Source organism: Giraffa tippelskirchi, chromosome 11 (assembly GCF_054371585.1).
Source record: "Giraffa tippelskirchi isolate mGirTip1 chromosome 11, T2T-mGirTip1v1.2.pri, whole genome shotgun sequence".
In the NCBI taxonomy this organism is placed as follows: domain Eukaryota; kingdom Metazoa; phylum Chordata; class Mammalia; order Artiodactyla; family Giraffidae; genus Giraffa; species Giraffa tippelskirchi.
Window position 1 is genome coordinate 103,299,028 of NC_137285.1, and position 12,282 is coordinate 103,311,309.

Sequence of the window (12,282 nt, forward strand, 5' to 3'; positions counted from 1 at the left end):
GAACCAGTCACTCTCATTGTAGGCAACCTTATTCTTTTGTCCCAATATGCCAGGTCGATATTATCTTTGTTCTACTCATGATGAAAAGTGAAAACAGTTGGGAAGCACTGCCCTAGGGCTCCAAATTCTGTGATCTGTCTGTCCAAGGAAACAAAGCCTCAAAAGCCTTCAGTAACTTCTATTGTAAGTCACTAGACAGGACTTGAGTTTAATTCTTCTTTCTCTATGCAGTCCCAAAAGATTTGTCCAGGGCTGGTAAGGAAAACTATAACACTCATAAGACCAGGGAGAGGGAACATGGATTATGTGAATACTAATTTATGATAGAAGAGAGATTTAAGGAAGAACTGCCCTAAAGAAAGGAGGCAGATCCCCCAGGGAAATATTAGCAGCTGACTGGGGCTCCTGGCTAAGGTAGGTATTACTACTACTACTAAGTCGCTTCAGTCGTGTCCGACTCTGTGCGACCCCACAGACGGCAGCCCATCAGGCTCTGCCGTCCCTGGGATTCTCCAGGCAAGAATACTGGAGTGGGTTGCCATTTCCTTCTCCAGTGCATGAAAGGGAAAAGTGAAAGTGAAGTCGCTCAGTCGTGTCCGACTCTTAGCGACCCCATGGACTGTAGCCTACCAGGATCCTCCATCCATGGGATTTTCCAGGCAAGAGTGCTGGAGTGGGGTGCCATTGCCTTCTCCAAAGGTAGGTATTATTCAGTCGCTAAGTCACATGTATCTCTTTGTGACCCCCCTGGACTGTAGCACACCAGGCTCCTTTGTCCTCCACTATCTCCCAGAGTTTGCTCAAATTCATGTGCATTGAGTCAGTGATGCTATCTAACCATCTCATCCTCTGCTGTCCCCTTCTCCTTTTGCCTTCAATCTTTCCAGCATCAGGTAGGTATAGCCAAGGAAATAACACCAGTAAGGTAATAACTCCCATTAGCATTTTATGTGGGTTGATCAAAATGCCCATTTGGATTTTTCCATTCAATATTACACAAAAACTTGAGTGAATTTTTTGCCCAACCCAATAGATGAGGCAGTTCCAAGAAGTAAGTAACTGCCCAAAGTGAGACCCATTTGAGACCCAGTCCCAGTCTCCTGCTTCCTCCAGCGTATTCTCTCTCCCCTACATCAGAGCTTCCTGCCTTTGGAAGAGTCCCACTCGCTCAGGAATGCCAACTAGACAAAGTCTCCTCTTGACTACAATCAAATTGCAGAGTCAAGTCAGAAACAGAAAACGAGCCATTTTAACGAGTTCTTGATTTTGTTTTTTCAACATTCTTGAGGAATTCTGACATTCCCTTTTCATTAAGTCACAAAATCAGATTGTAAATTTTTCCCCGCCTGAGGTAGGGTAGGAAGACTCTGAGTGTTGGGGCTGAAACTATGGTATCAAAGGCACATCTGGTCATGGACTGACAGACTATTGGCCATTCATCATTAAGATGAGACATCCCACCTGTACCCTTCTCACCAAAACCACAGCCACCAGTTTGTCTGGAGTCTCTGTTACACCTGCTACCACCTTGGGGAAAGGCCCTTTGTCCTGGGAGCAGGAGTGCCCTGCTCTTTGGTAAAGCATCAGAGGAGGGAGAGGAAGCAAATCAGCTCTCCTGGGTTTTCTCACTTTTAAAGATATTAATATGGGGCTTCCCTGGTGGCTCAGTGGTAAAGAATCCACCTGAAATGCAGAAGACACGGATTCAATTCCTGAGTCAGGAAGATCCCCTGGAGAAGGAAATGCCAACCCACTCCAGTATTCTTGCCTGGAGAATTCTATGGACAGAGGAACCCGACGGGCTATAGTCCATGGAGTTGCAAAGATTCGGACATGAATTAGCGACTAAAACAATAAAAAGGTATTAATATACATCAATATCAACATACTCCCTGAAATCGTGTGAAAGATTCTAGTGACTCTCTGAATCCTCCCTGTTAGAAGATTAATTTAGGAAGCTGAAAAGGGAAAAGCGATGCTGAGCTCCTCTCAGAGATGGGACTAGAGGTTCAGAGCTGGGGACAGGAGGAAGGTCACTCAACATGGCAGGTGCCCAATGAACCCTTAGGTACTGTGGTACATTTCTGCAGTCCACGTCACCCAAAAGCTCATAGAAAGGTCTACAAGATACATGTGGACCTATGTGAGGGTGGGACTTTTGTGAAAATTAGGAAGGAGGTTGAGGTCACATCTGGTCAGCAGCAGGACAGAGAAAGAGCATCTCTGAAACACAGGGCAAAGAACGGGGATTCAGAATAGTTGGAAAGCAGGAGTCAGTGATACTATGAGACCATAAACCTTCCCAGAATTTGTAGACATCTTGGGAAGGACACGATACATTCCCAAGGATGTGGAATTAAAATTAGAGACAACTTTCAGAGCTTTTAGGAGGAGGGACCATCCGCGTGATATATGGGTTATGGAGTAATATTATTATTCCTATGTCAGAAATGAGGAAGTTGAGAAATTCAGGTTAAAGGGCCCAGGGCTATTGAGGGCCAGGAGGCTCAGAAGCAGCCAACATCGTAAGTGGATAATAAAAAAGCAGATCCCAGGCTGTACTAGTGAAGACAGCATGTTCCAACCAAGGAGGGGGTGAGGGTGTCATTGAACCCTCTGTTCCTACCATCTGTGGTGCAGGGCACTCACTCTGAGTCTGGGTTTTGAGAAAGACATTGACAAACCGGAGTTTGACCAGAGGTGGTATTCAGGATACGATGCTGCTGCTGCTGCTGCTAAGTCTCTGCAGTCGTGTCCGACTCTGTGCAACCCCATAGACAGCAGCCCACCAGGCTCTGCCATCCCTGGGATTCTCCAGGAAAGAATACTGGAGTGGGTTGCCATTTCCTTCTCCAATGCATGAAAGTGAAAATGAAAGTGAAGTTGCTCAGTCGTGTCCGACTCTTAACGACCCTATGGACTGCAACCTACCAGGCTCCTCCATCCATGGGATTTTCCAGGCAAGAGTACCGGAGTGGGGTGCCATTGCCTTCTCCGCAGGATACAATGAGATCAGATCAAATATACAAGGGCCTGCTGCAGAAATAGGCTGCATGAGCCAGGGGGATGGGACACTGGGGGAATGGGGGATGGACAGGAGAGGATGGCAGCTGTCCTGTTACAGAGGGTACTACAGAGAGAGAAGGAAACTATGCAATTCTGTGGAAGTCTGGGGGTGGGCAAGGGATTGGGTGAGGACCTAAGGGATGAATTTCATGAAAGAAGATTTTAGCCCAACCTAAGAAGGAACTTTATAAAGGAGGAACTTCCTAAATAAGCAAGAGCAGCAGCTACTTTGCAAGATACCTATACTTAAATATGGCTTTTCAAAACCACTTCACATTTAATCTTCTCAAAATGTACTTGCAGAGTGTAGAAAACTATAAAAGAGAAAACAGAAATCACTCCTAATCTCACCACCCAGAAAGAACCATAGCAATCACTAACAGCTTTGAAGTAGGTCAAGATATCTATCTAAGACACAAGCGTGAATGTGTGTGTGTGTGTGTATTTTTTAACCAGTTGGGATCCTGCCGTACGTATATAATGTGTTTGCAACTTAAGATCATATTATGATCTTTTTTCATGTAATTGGAAATGTATTAGAATATTTCTATTATTGTATGATTAATTATTTAATCATTCTCCTATCACTGGATGTGTAGGATTTTTTTTTTTTTTTTTATTTTTGTAAATAACACAGCAGTTAACAGAAATCTTCATTGCCATCTTTGGTTACTTTTCAAAGATAGAGTCCAAAGGGTATGGACATTTACGGCTTCAGCTACCTACTGCCAAATTGCTTCCCAGAAAGGCTGTCCCGGTGTCTCCTCCTACCAGCAGAGCCTGCCCAACTCTTCCCTTGCTTGCCAACATCACCTCAAGGTTTTTCCTAAAAAGAGCACTCCTCTGTATTCAGATGAGAATTGAGACCTCGCTTTTCAGGAACACGTCTGTTATCTGCCTGCTTATGATAAACAAGCTACAGACGCTGTCCTGCACATACACCCTGATACACACACATGCTAGACCGTCTTGCAACCTTCCAGACCTTGGGGAATCTCACCCCAGATCCACCTTGTTGAGAGCGACATCTGCCTTCATCCTGCAGTGGGATGCTTCTTGAGGACTGGGTCCCAGCTCCTTCAAGGCTACCAAGGGCATCTATATAACGAGCAGGCGGCTGGGCTCCAGGGCTTCCAAGGCCCCTTCCAGCCCTGACAAATCAATTCTACCATCTGCATGTGCCACCTGGGAAATTGGGTACGTAAGAGGGTCAGGGAAGCAGAGGAAGGGCAGGACAGGGGAAATCATTGTTTCCAGGCAAACTGGAATAGAACTAAGTGTTCTAGAAGGCAGCATCTGGTGATCCCTGCCTGCCCTCTCCCCAGCACACCCTATGTCCTCCAGGCCCCAGGAGCACCGGGAGATCACTTTTCACTCTCCGGTTTCCCTGTTGATATGACCTGGGCTCCCAGCCTTCTCTTGTAATTTGAGCTGGAATTGGGAGTAGACTTCTCAAAATGGGTAATTACCTGAGCACTTCCCTCCTCCACCCCCAAGTCATTTGTCCCTACCCAGCTGGCCTCTGACATTGATCAACTGCCCCTCAGGACAGAAGGACAGAGGAAAGACTGCCAGGATGCTCCTTGGTTCCCAGCTTCAGAAATCAGACAGCAAGGGAATACCCCCGGTATTCTTAATTTTTAGCGGCCTCATGCTGGGTCTCCAGACTCTCATTAAGTCGGAAACGGATTACAGTGGGATCCAGAGGCAGACACATCTCTCCCCCTCTTATATTTACACTGTTTCATTGTTGTCATTTAATAGCTGCTGAGCACGAAGCCTGGCCAAGGTGGCCCAGGCAGAGGTGGCAGGAACTAGGTCGCGGAGGGCACAGCTGAGATGCGGGCTGTGTACTCACCCCTCCCCAATCCCACCAACTCAGGCCCCCCAGGATCAGCCCCCAAATCTCACTTTCACCACCAACCTCTGCTCTCTGCTCCCAGTACCCCAGATCCAGACTATCACAGAGGCACCCAGCCTGTAACCTCATCCCTCTCCTGGCATTTCGCCTATGATGTTAAAATGGGTACTTCTCTAATGAAATGGGTACCTCTCTAATGAAATATATCATGCTTGTAGAAAAAGGAAAAAAAATAATATGAAAATATCCAAGCTTACTTTGACTATATGTTCTTGTGATCTGTTTTAGAAGAAACATTTTAAGAACTAAGACATTCTGAAAGCAGTTATGTTTCTCTCTGTGAGCCCATTGCCTCCTTCGTCAGAGGTAAGCGCTGCCCTAAATATGGTGTTTATCATTCTCCTGCGTGTTTTGGTACTTTTGCTACATATGTATGTAGCCAGAAACAACACAGGATACTGTTCTGCATGTTTTCAAACTTTATGCAAATAGTACCATAATGTACGCATCCTTCTGCACTGTGCTTTTTCCATTCAGCATGTTTCAATGACATGTCCAGGTTGATTTGTAAAGCTCTGGTTCATGGGTTTCCCCTGCAGTATAGTATTTCATTGTTGGAATATAACAGATTTAATTTATCCATATTGGTTTCTGTTGTTTTGCTATCACAAACACGGCTGCTGTGACAATTCCTGTCTTGCACCTGTGCAAGAATTTCTTTAAGGAATATACGTGTTGGACCTCATTTATTAACATGCCTGTCTCCCCAGGACACAGACCTGTCACTGTTTGATGGAGGACATGTGGAGCCCAGTAGAATTTGTTAAATTGAACCGACCTGGAAGAGGTCTATGAGATCATCCATTTTAGCTCCTTCACTTATAGGTGAGGAAACTGACATCCAGTTAGGGAGCATAAAATCATTTCGTGAGAGAGCTGGAACTGAGACCCTAGGCCCCTCCCCATCTTTCCAGCCTGATCCTTACCAGACTCTAGGGGAGCTGGTGACCGTTACACAAATGATCTGAAAGAAAGAGGGAAGAGGCAGAGTGCAGAATGGTCCTTAAAGGGGTCACACCTGGACACCTGGCCTCCAGATGTAGTCCTCACACCTGGACATGCTCCCTCCAGATGAGGTTGCCTCGGATCTGCACACCCAGGGCCCATATTGGAGCTTCCCTTTGGGCTTTCCCTCCCGACCCCTAACCCAGTCCAGGGAAACAGCCCGGAACAGAAAAACAGGAGACATGGGTGGTATGGTTGAAAAGTGAAGAGTGGGCTCTGGGGCCAGGTGGCTCGGGATGGACTTTCCACTCCACTTCTTACTAGTTGTCTGGCCTTAGGTGAGTCATTGTTGTTTGGTTGCCTAGTCGTGTCCGACTCTTCACGACCCCGAGGACTACAACACGCCCGGCTTCTACGTCCCTCACCATCTCCCAGAGTTTGCCCAAGTTCATGTCCATTGTTTTGGTGATGCCATCCAACCATCTTATCCTCTGTCACCCTCTTCTCCTGTTGCCTTCAATCTTTCCCAGCATTAGAGTCTTTTCCATTGAGTTGGCTGCTTGCAGCAGGTGGCCAAAGTATTGGAGCTTCAGCTTCAGCATCAGTCCTTCCCATGAATATTCAGGGTTGATTTCCTTTAGGATGGACTGGTTTGATCTCCTTGCAGTCCAATGGACTCTCAAGAGTCTTTTCCAGCACCACAGTTTGAAAGCGTCAATTCTTTATTTCTCTGCCTTCTTTACAGTCCAGCTCTCACAACCATACAAAACTATACGTATTCCCTTGACTATATGGACCTTTGTTGGCAAAGTGATCTTTGCTTTTTAGCATGCTGTCTAGCTTTGTCATAGCTTTCCTGTCATTCCACCCCCGTTACTTCACCTCTACGTGCCTCATTTCCTTCAACTTTATTTTATTTTTTTAAAGATAAAAATAATAAATTTTTCTTTTTTAAAAATTTTTTTAAAATTAGTTTATTTTCTATTTTTTAACTTTACAATATTGTATTTGTTTTGCCATACATTGATATGAATCCACCATGGGTGTATGATCATTCTACCTATTATAACATGATATTGGGAGGACTACACAAGTTAATTTATACAAATTGAATAATTTGAATTGGATAGGCATAGTTGGAATAGTGCCTAGCACACAGCAGATACTATATAGACATTTTTTAATTGAAGTATAGTTGTTTTTTAATATTGTAATAGTTTTAGGTGTACAATAGTGATTCAGTTATATATTTTTTTCAGATTATTTTCCATTGTAGGTTATTACAAGATATTGAATATTATTCCCTGTGTTTTCCAGTAAATCCTTGTGGCTTATCTATTTGATATTTGGTAGTTTGTATCCATTAATCCTATACTACTAATTTATCCTCCCTTCAGTAATCTTAAATTTGTCTTCTATGTCTGTGAGTGCATTTCTGTTTTGTATACAAGTTCATTTGTATTATTTTTTAGATTCCACATATAAATGATGTCATATAATACTTGTCTTCCTCTGTCTGACTTACTTCATTTAGTATAATAATCTCTAGGTCCATCCATGTTGTTGCAGATGGCATTATTTCATTCTTTATTATGGCTGAGTAATATTCCTCTGTGTGTGTATGTGTGTGTGTGTGTGTAATACATACACAATCGTCTTAAACTAGTCATCTCTTGATGGGCATTTAGGTTGTTTCCATGTCTTGACTACTGTGATGCTGGTGCTATGATCATTGAGGTACATGTATCTTTTCAAATTAGAACTCTAATTTTTCTCTGGATATATGCCCGGGAGTGGGATTGTTGGATCATAGGATAACTCTAGTTTTTTAAGGAACCTCCATACTGCTCTTCATAGTGGCAAGGCAATGCTGTGTGTTTTATCACTGTCCCCCCAACTCCATACAAGGAGTCCGTGCAGTGTCAATGCATTCCACACAGCATGGTCTTCCTTGCCATCTGACTCTGCTACCTGGCCAGAGAAAGGTGTTTCTCTGAGCCTCAGTTTCCTCATCTGAAAGTGGGGGTGATGCCATCTCTCACAAGAATAAAAAGAGATAATACAAAAGGGCCTTGATGAGGTACACTGCCCAAACAGACCTGGAGTAGTGGTCCTGTGGTTTTATTTATCCAATTGTATCACTGCTGGTGAAGCTAAGTATCTTCCCATTCTTCCTGGGCCACAGACCATGAGGAAACAGAAAAGATATTCTGTCTTTAAAACATGAGGTCACCGCTGTGACAGTGCCTGGCATACCGTCTGGCCCGCAGTCCAGTGGCTGAATAAACGCTGGCCCGAAGGGCTCCCTACTCTGTCCCAAGGGTTTCCTTCTCCCAAGTACAGGAGAAATCAGAGAGGCAGCAGAGAAAGGTTCCTGAAAGTCTCTGAGCCTCTGTTTACTCACCTGTAAGTGGGGGTATCGGTTTCACACAGAGCTGTGATGAGTCAACGTGGAACATACATAAAGTGTGCTGTAAACTCTAGAAGCACAATCTAAATTTATTCACACGTATTATAAAGAGAATGTCGAGCCTGCCTCAGATCCCCATCCTGCTTAAACTCTGGGTGTGACATCACCTTTCCTCCCATAGGCCTCACTGGTAAGCGCCCACGTCCACTTTGCCAGTGCACTGGGTTATGGGACAGCGGCCTGGGGAGCGGCAGGAAAAAGAGGGAGAGTGTAGGGTGAGGGACAGCCCATCAGCCTGAAGGAGGCCCAGTGATCGTTCCTAGGAAATTCAAGGGCTGACCTTGGTTCCAGGAGGCTGAGCAAGGATGACCGCCATGTCTCCAGGAACATCCTTAAGCATAGAAGACCAACTCCCAAAAGTCCTTCCAGAATATTCCTAGTCAAAATCCTCAGTGGCTCCCCACTGCCCTTCAGTTACACACAACTCAATGCACCGTCAACCATACCCTACCCTTACGTGGATTCTGAGCTCTGGCCAAACTAGACTTCTCCCCACAAAGAGTGCAGCCTTGTTCTTGGTGCTCCTGGATTTTACATCCACTCCCCCACACCATGGTCTCCTAAACAGGGGTTTGCAACTCTGCTGCTCACTAAATTCACCCAGGGGGCTTTCAGGAATACAGGTGCCAGGGGCTTCCCCCAGGGATCCTGACTTAATTGTTTGAGGTTGGGCTGGCCATTGGTGTTTGTTTTTTTTTCAATCTCCCTAGGCGACTCTAAAGTTGAGAGCTGACAGGTCTAAAACTGTCTCCCCTGCAGGAGTTCTGCCTGCCAAAACATCCATCCTCCATGGCCCATGGGAACTGCCGCCCTGCACGGCTCCTGCGCTAATAACAGAAGACAGGGTCCCCGCCTCTGAGTCCCCAGAGGCCATGCGTCTGCGCATCATATTCTGCCTCGTGGTGGGCTCACCTGTGTCCCCAGTTCATCCCACCTGTTAGACAGCAAGTCCTCTGCAGATAAGCAGATCATGTCCCATATCCTCCAGGCTTCCGTCCACCCTCCCTGGACCAAACAGGCCTCATTAAATCGTGATCCATCCAAAACTGTCCATGAAATTCAGAACACGTGGGCCACCCACAGCCCAACCCAGAAGACTGTGAGCTGAATGAGGAGTTGAGGAGGGAATAAGGATTTGCTCTCTTTGTTCAGGAGAACGGCCCAGACCCAAATATGCACCCAGACACACTTCTGACTTTTATGCTCCCATGGTGATGCACTTTCCTATAGACAATGGGCCAAGGTGTCTGCCCTGGACCCTGCTCTGGGGTGCTTCTGGTCTCTATAGGTGAATCTTTCACCCCTTTACACAGGCATGGAAAAGTGAATATGAGTGTGTGAGTACATGTGTGTGCACAGTCGATATGTACAAGTTACACCGTGCACATTATTTGTATACACACACACATATTTATTTTAATTAATATGAGTTTCTTTGGTGTGCAGGAAGAGGAATTTCTTCACATCCCCGAGATCCTCAAGCAAAGACCCTTGGGAATCACTGTCTATATAACACAGCATCTTGCACACAGAAGTGCTCAAAAAACATTTGCTAGATTAAATAATGAACTGAAAATTCAACCACCTGACTGCTGCTGACGCCAACACAGCCACCTAGAGAGATGCAGGGAATGAAGTCAGTGTAGGACCTGACACTGCCGGGAACAGTCCAATGGAGTTTGTGCCTCTTCCTGGGCGTAGAACTGAGGGGAACAACTACAGTTCCTTGAATGTCTCACTATTGTGTCCCTGAGCCTGTGTCAGGACAGAAGGCTCTGGAATATTCCAGATAGGAGCCCTTTCCTTTTCTGTGTCCCATTCTGAAAGGCAGCGAAGAGGGACCCCTGCCACATGCTCTCAGAAGGGATTCCTTTGCTTCACAAAGTCCGAGAGCCCAATGGAACACAGCACAGAGGACAAAGGTTATCCGACGCCTGACTGCACACTGCCACTCGCTATCACAGGCTTCTGTCTCCCACTCTCATCCGTTTCCCAGCTGACTGTCCAGATTCTTGGGGATCCCAGGTCCCTAAAGATAAGCCCTGACCTTGAAATGGAAGAAGGGAATCTCCACGTGTGAGAGGAAAACATTTCCAATTTACAGGAAGCCTCTGGGCACCCCGTGCCCCATGTACTGGAAGGCAGAGGGTTGTTCCTGCTTCTGACTGGCTTTGCATTTCATTACAAAAGGCAGGCTCAGTATCCCCAAAAGGCACATGCCTAAACTCCTGAGGATTCTGCGCACAGCAAGATGCCAGGTAGACTACAAAGTGAAAGTGAAAGTCGTGCAGTCGTGTCCCGACTCTTTGCTACCCCATGGACTGTACAATCCATGGAATTTTCCAGGCCAGAATACTGGAGTGGGTAGCATTTCCCTTCCCCAAGGGATCTTCCCAACCCAGGGATCAAACCCAGCTCTCCCGCATTGTAGGCAGATTCTTTAACAGCTGAGCCACAAGGGAAGCCCAGACTACAAAAGCCAAGGTTCAAATGTTAGGGAGCAGCCGTCAGCCATGCAGGGTAACACGAAGGGCTTACCCTGCCTCTGCCTCCGTATGAGAGTTGTCTCCTGACCTTTCTAATCCTGTGCCCTTCACCCTGAAGGTCAAGTGACCTCCAGGGTAATGAGAGCCAAGACCATCCTTCTGCATACTTATTTCTAGCTGTTCAACTTTGTATGTTCACCCCTGGCCGCTCATCCCTGGATGCTCGCTTTTGTATACACACGAGACAATGCTCACACCTGGATGCTCACTCCTAGAATCTCATTCTTCACAGAGACCTTTTGGGTCTCAAGAAGATGACTAATCTTGGTACAGTTAATCATGTGCCTGCTCAGAGCCAGGAAAAATGGAAAACGTACATATAGAGAAAGGATCTATATATAGGAAGTAGGTCTATATTGAAAAATATAAACTGTACATGGAAAATATGTTTTCCCTATAGCACACAATTTCTCTTGCTCTCACGTGAGAACATTGAAGCTCAGAGAGGTTAAAGAACTTAACAGAGGTCACATGGTAAGCAAGGAGCAAGACAGTATCTGAGCCCAGGTATCTCGGAGGCCAGAGCCCACACCCTTTCAGCTTTGCTACGCAGCATCATTGCACCACAAAGGGGTTGCAAGTAGGTCCGGCAGATGTCGGGCATCCCAGGAGCCAATGAAGGCTTTATTCTAGCAGCCACAGGACCACATCTTTCCCATCATTTAAATCTATTTCAGGGACTTCCCTGGTGGTCCAGTGGTTAAGACTCTGTACTTCCACTGCAGGGGGGCACAGGTTCAATCCCTGGTTGGGGAACTAAGATTCTACATGGTATGCAGTGTGACCAAAAAAAACCCATTTCACTTACAACCTAATCCAAAGGTCAGTCACCTTCCTGGTTAAACATTCTCCAGGTACTCAACAATCATTGTCTGAGCACCTACTATGTGCTCGTGCAGTGAGGCTTGTAGGGTGATGAATGCCAGCTCCCCTCCCACCGCTGGCCTCTGCTCCGGCCCATCCCACGTGGCTCCAGCTCTGGCGGCGAAGTCTCATTGATACTCAACAGAGTTCAAAATCACAGGCTTGGCAGGAAGTGCCATCTATACATAGCTCTACCATTCTGTAAGCACCGTTGGCTTCTTCTGAATAAATGCTACCCTACATTAAATGCCAGAATTCGGCGAGCCATACTGCATGTTTGCAATGAGATTGAGAACTAAAGGCAAGATTGATTCTGATGTGAGCACCAGCAAAGCAAATGGGTTTTTGAAAACCCTATAATTTCCCTGCAACCCTTGACTTCACTAAACACACATTTTTAGACTCTAGCACAGTTAGGTAGGCATTAAGCAAAAATGAGGTATTCTAATGATGATTTATGTGTAGGATAA

The 12,282-nt window shown here is 45.9% G+C and overlaps 1 protein-coding gene and 1 non-coding gene across 5 annotated transcripts in view; one reads left to right on the forward strand and one right to left on the reverse strand.

Annotated features, from left to right (window-relative positions):
- Positions 1–12,282, reverse strand: part of DSCAML1 (DS cell adhesion molecule like 1) — a 361,106-nt gene that overhangs the window by 317,452 nt on the left and 31,372 nt on the right. The gene's annotated exons all lie outside the window — the stretch shown is intronic.
- TRNAG-UCC (transfer RNA glycine (anticodon UCC)) lies at positions 11,631–11,704 on the forward strand. The gene has a single exon. It is a non-coding gene; the product is annotated as a tRNA-Gly (tRNA).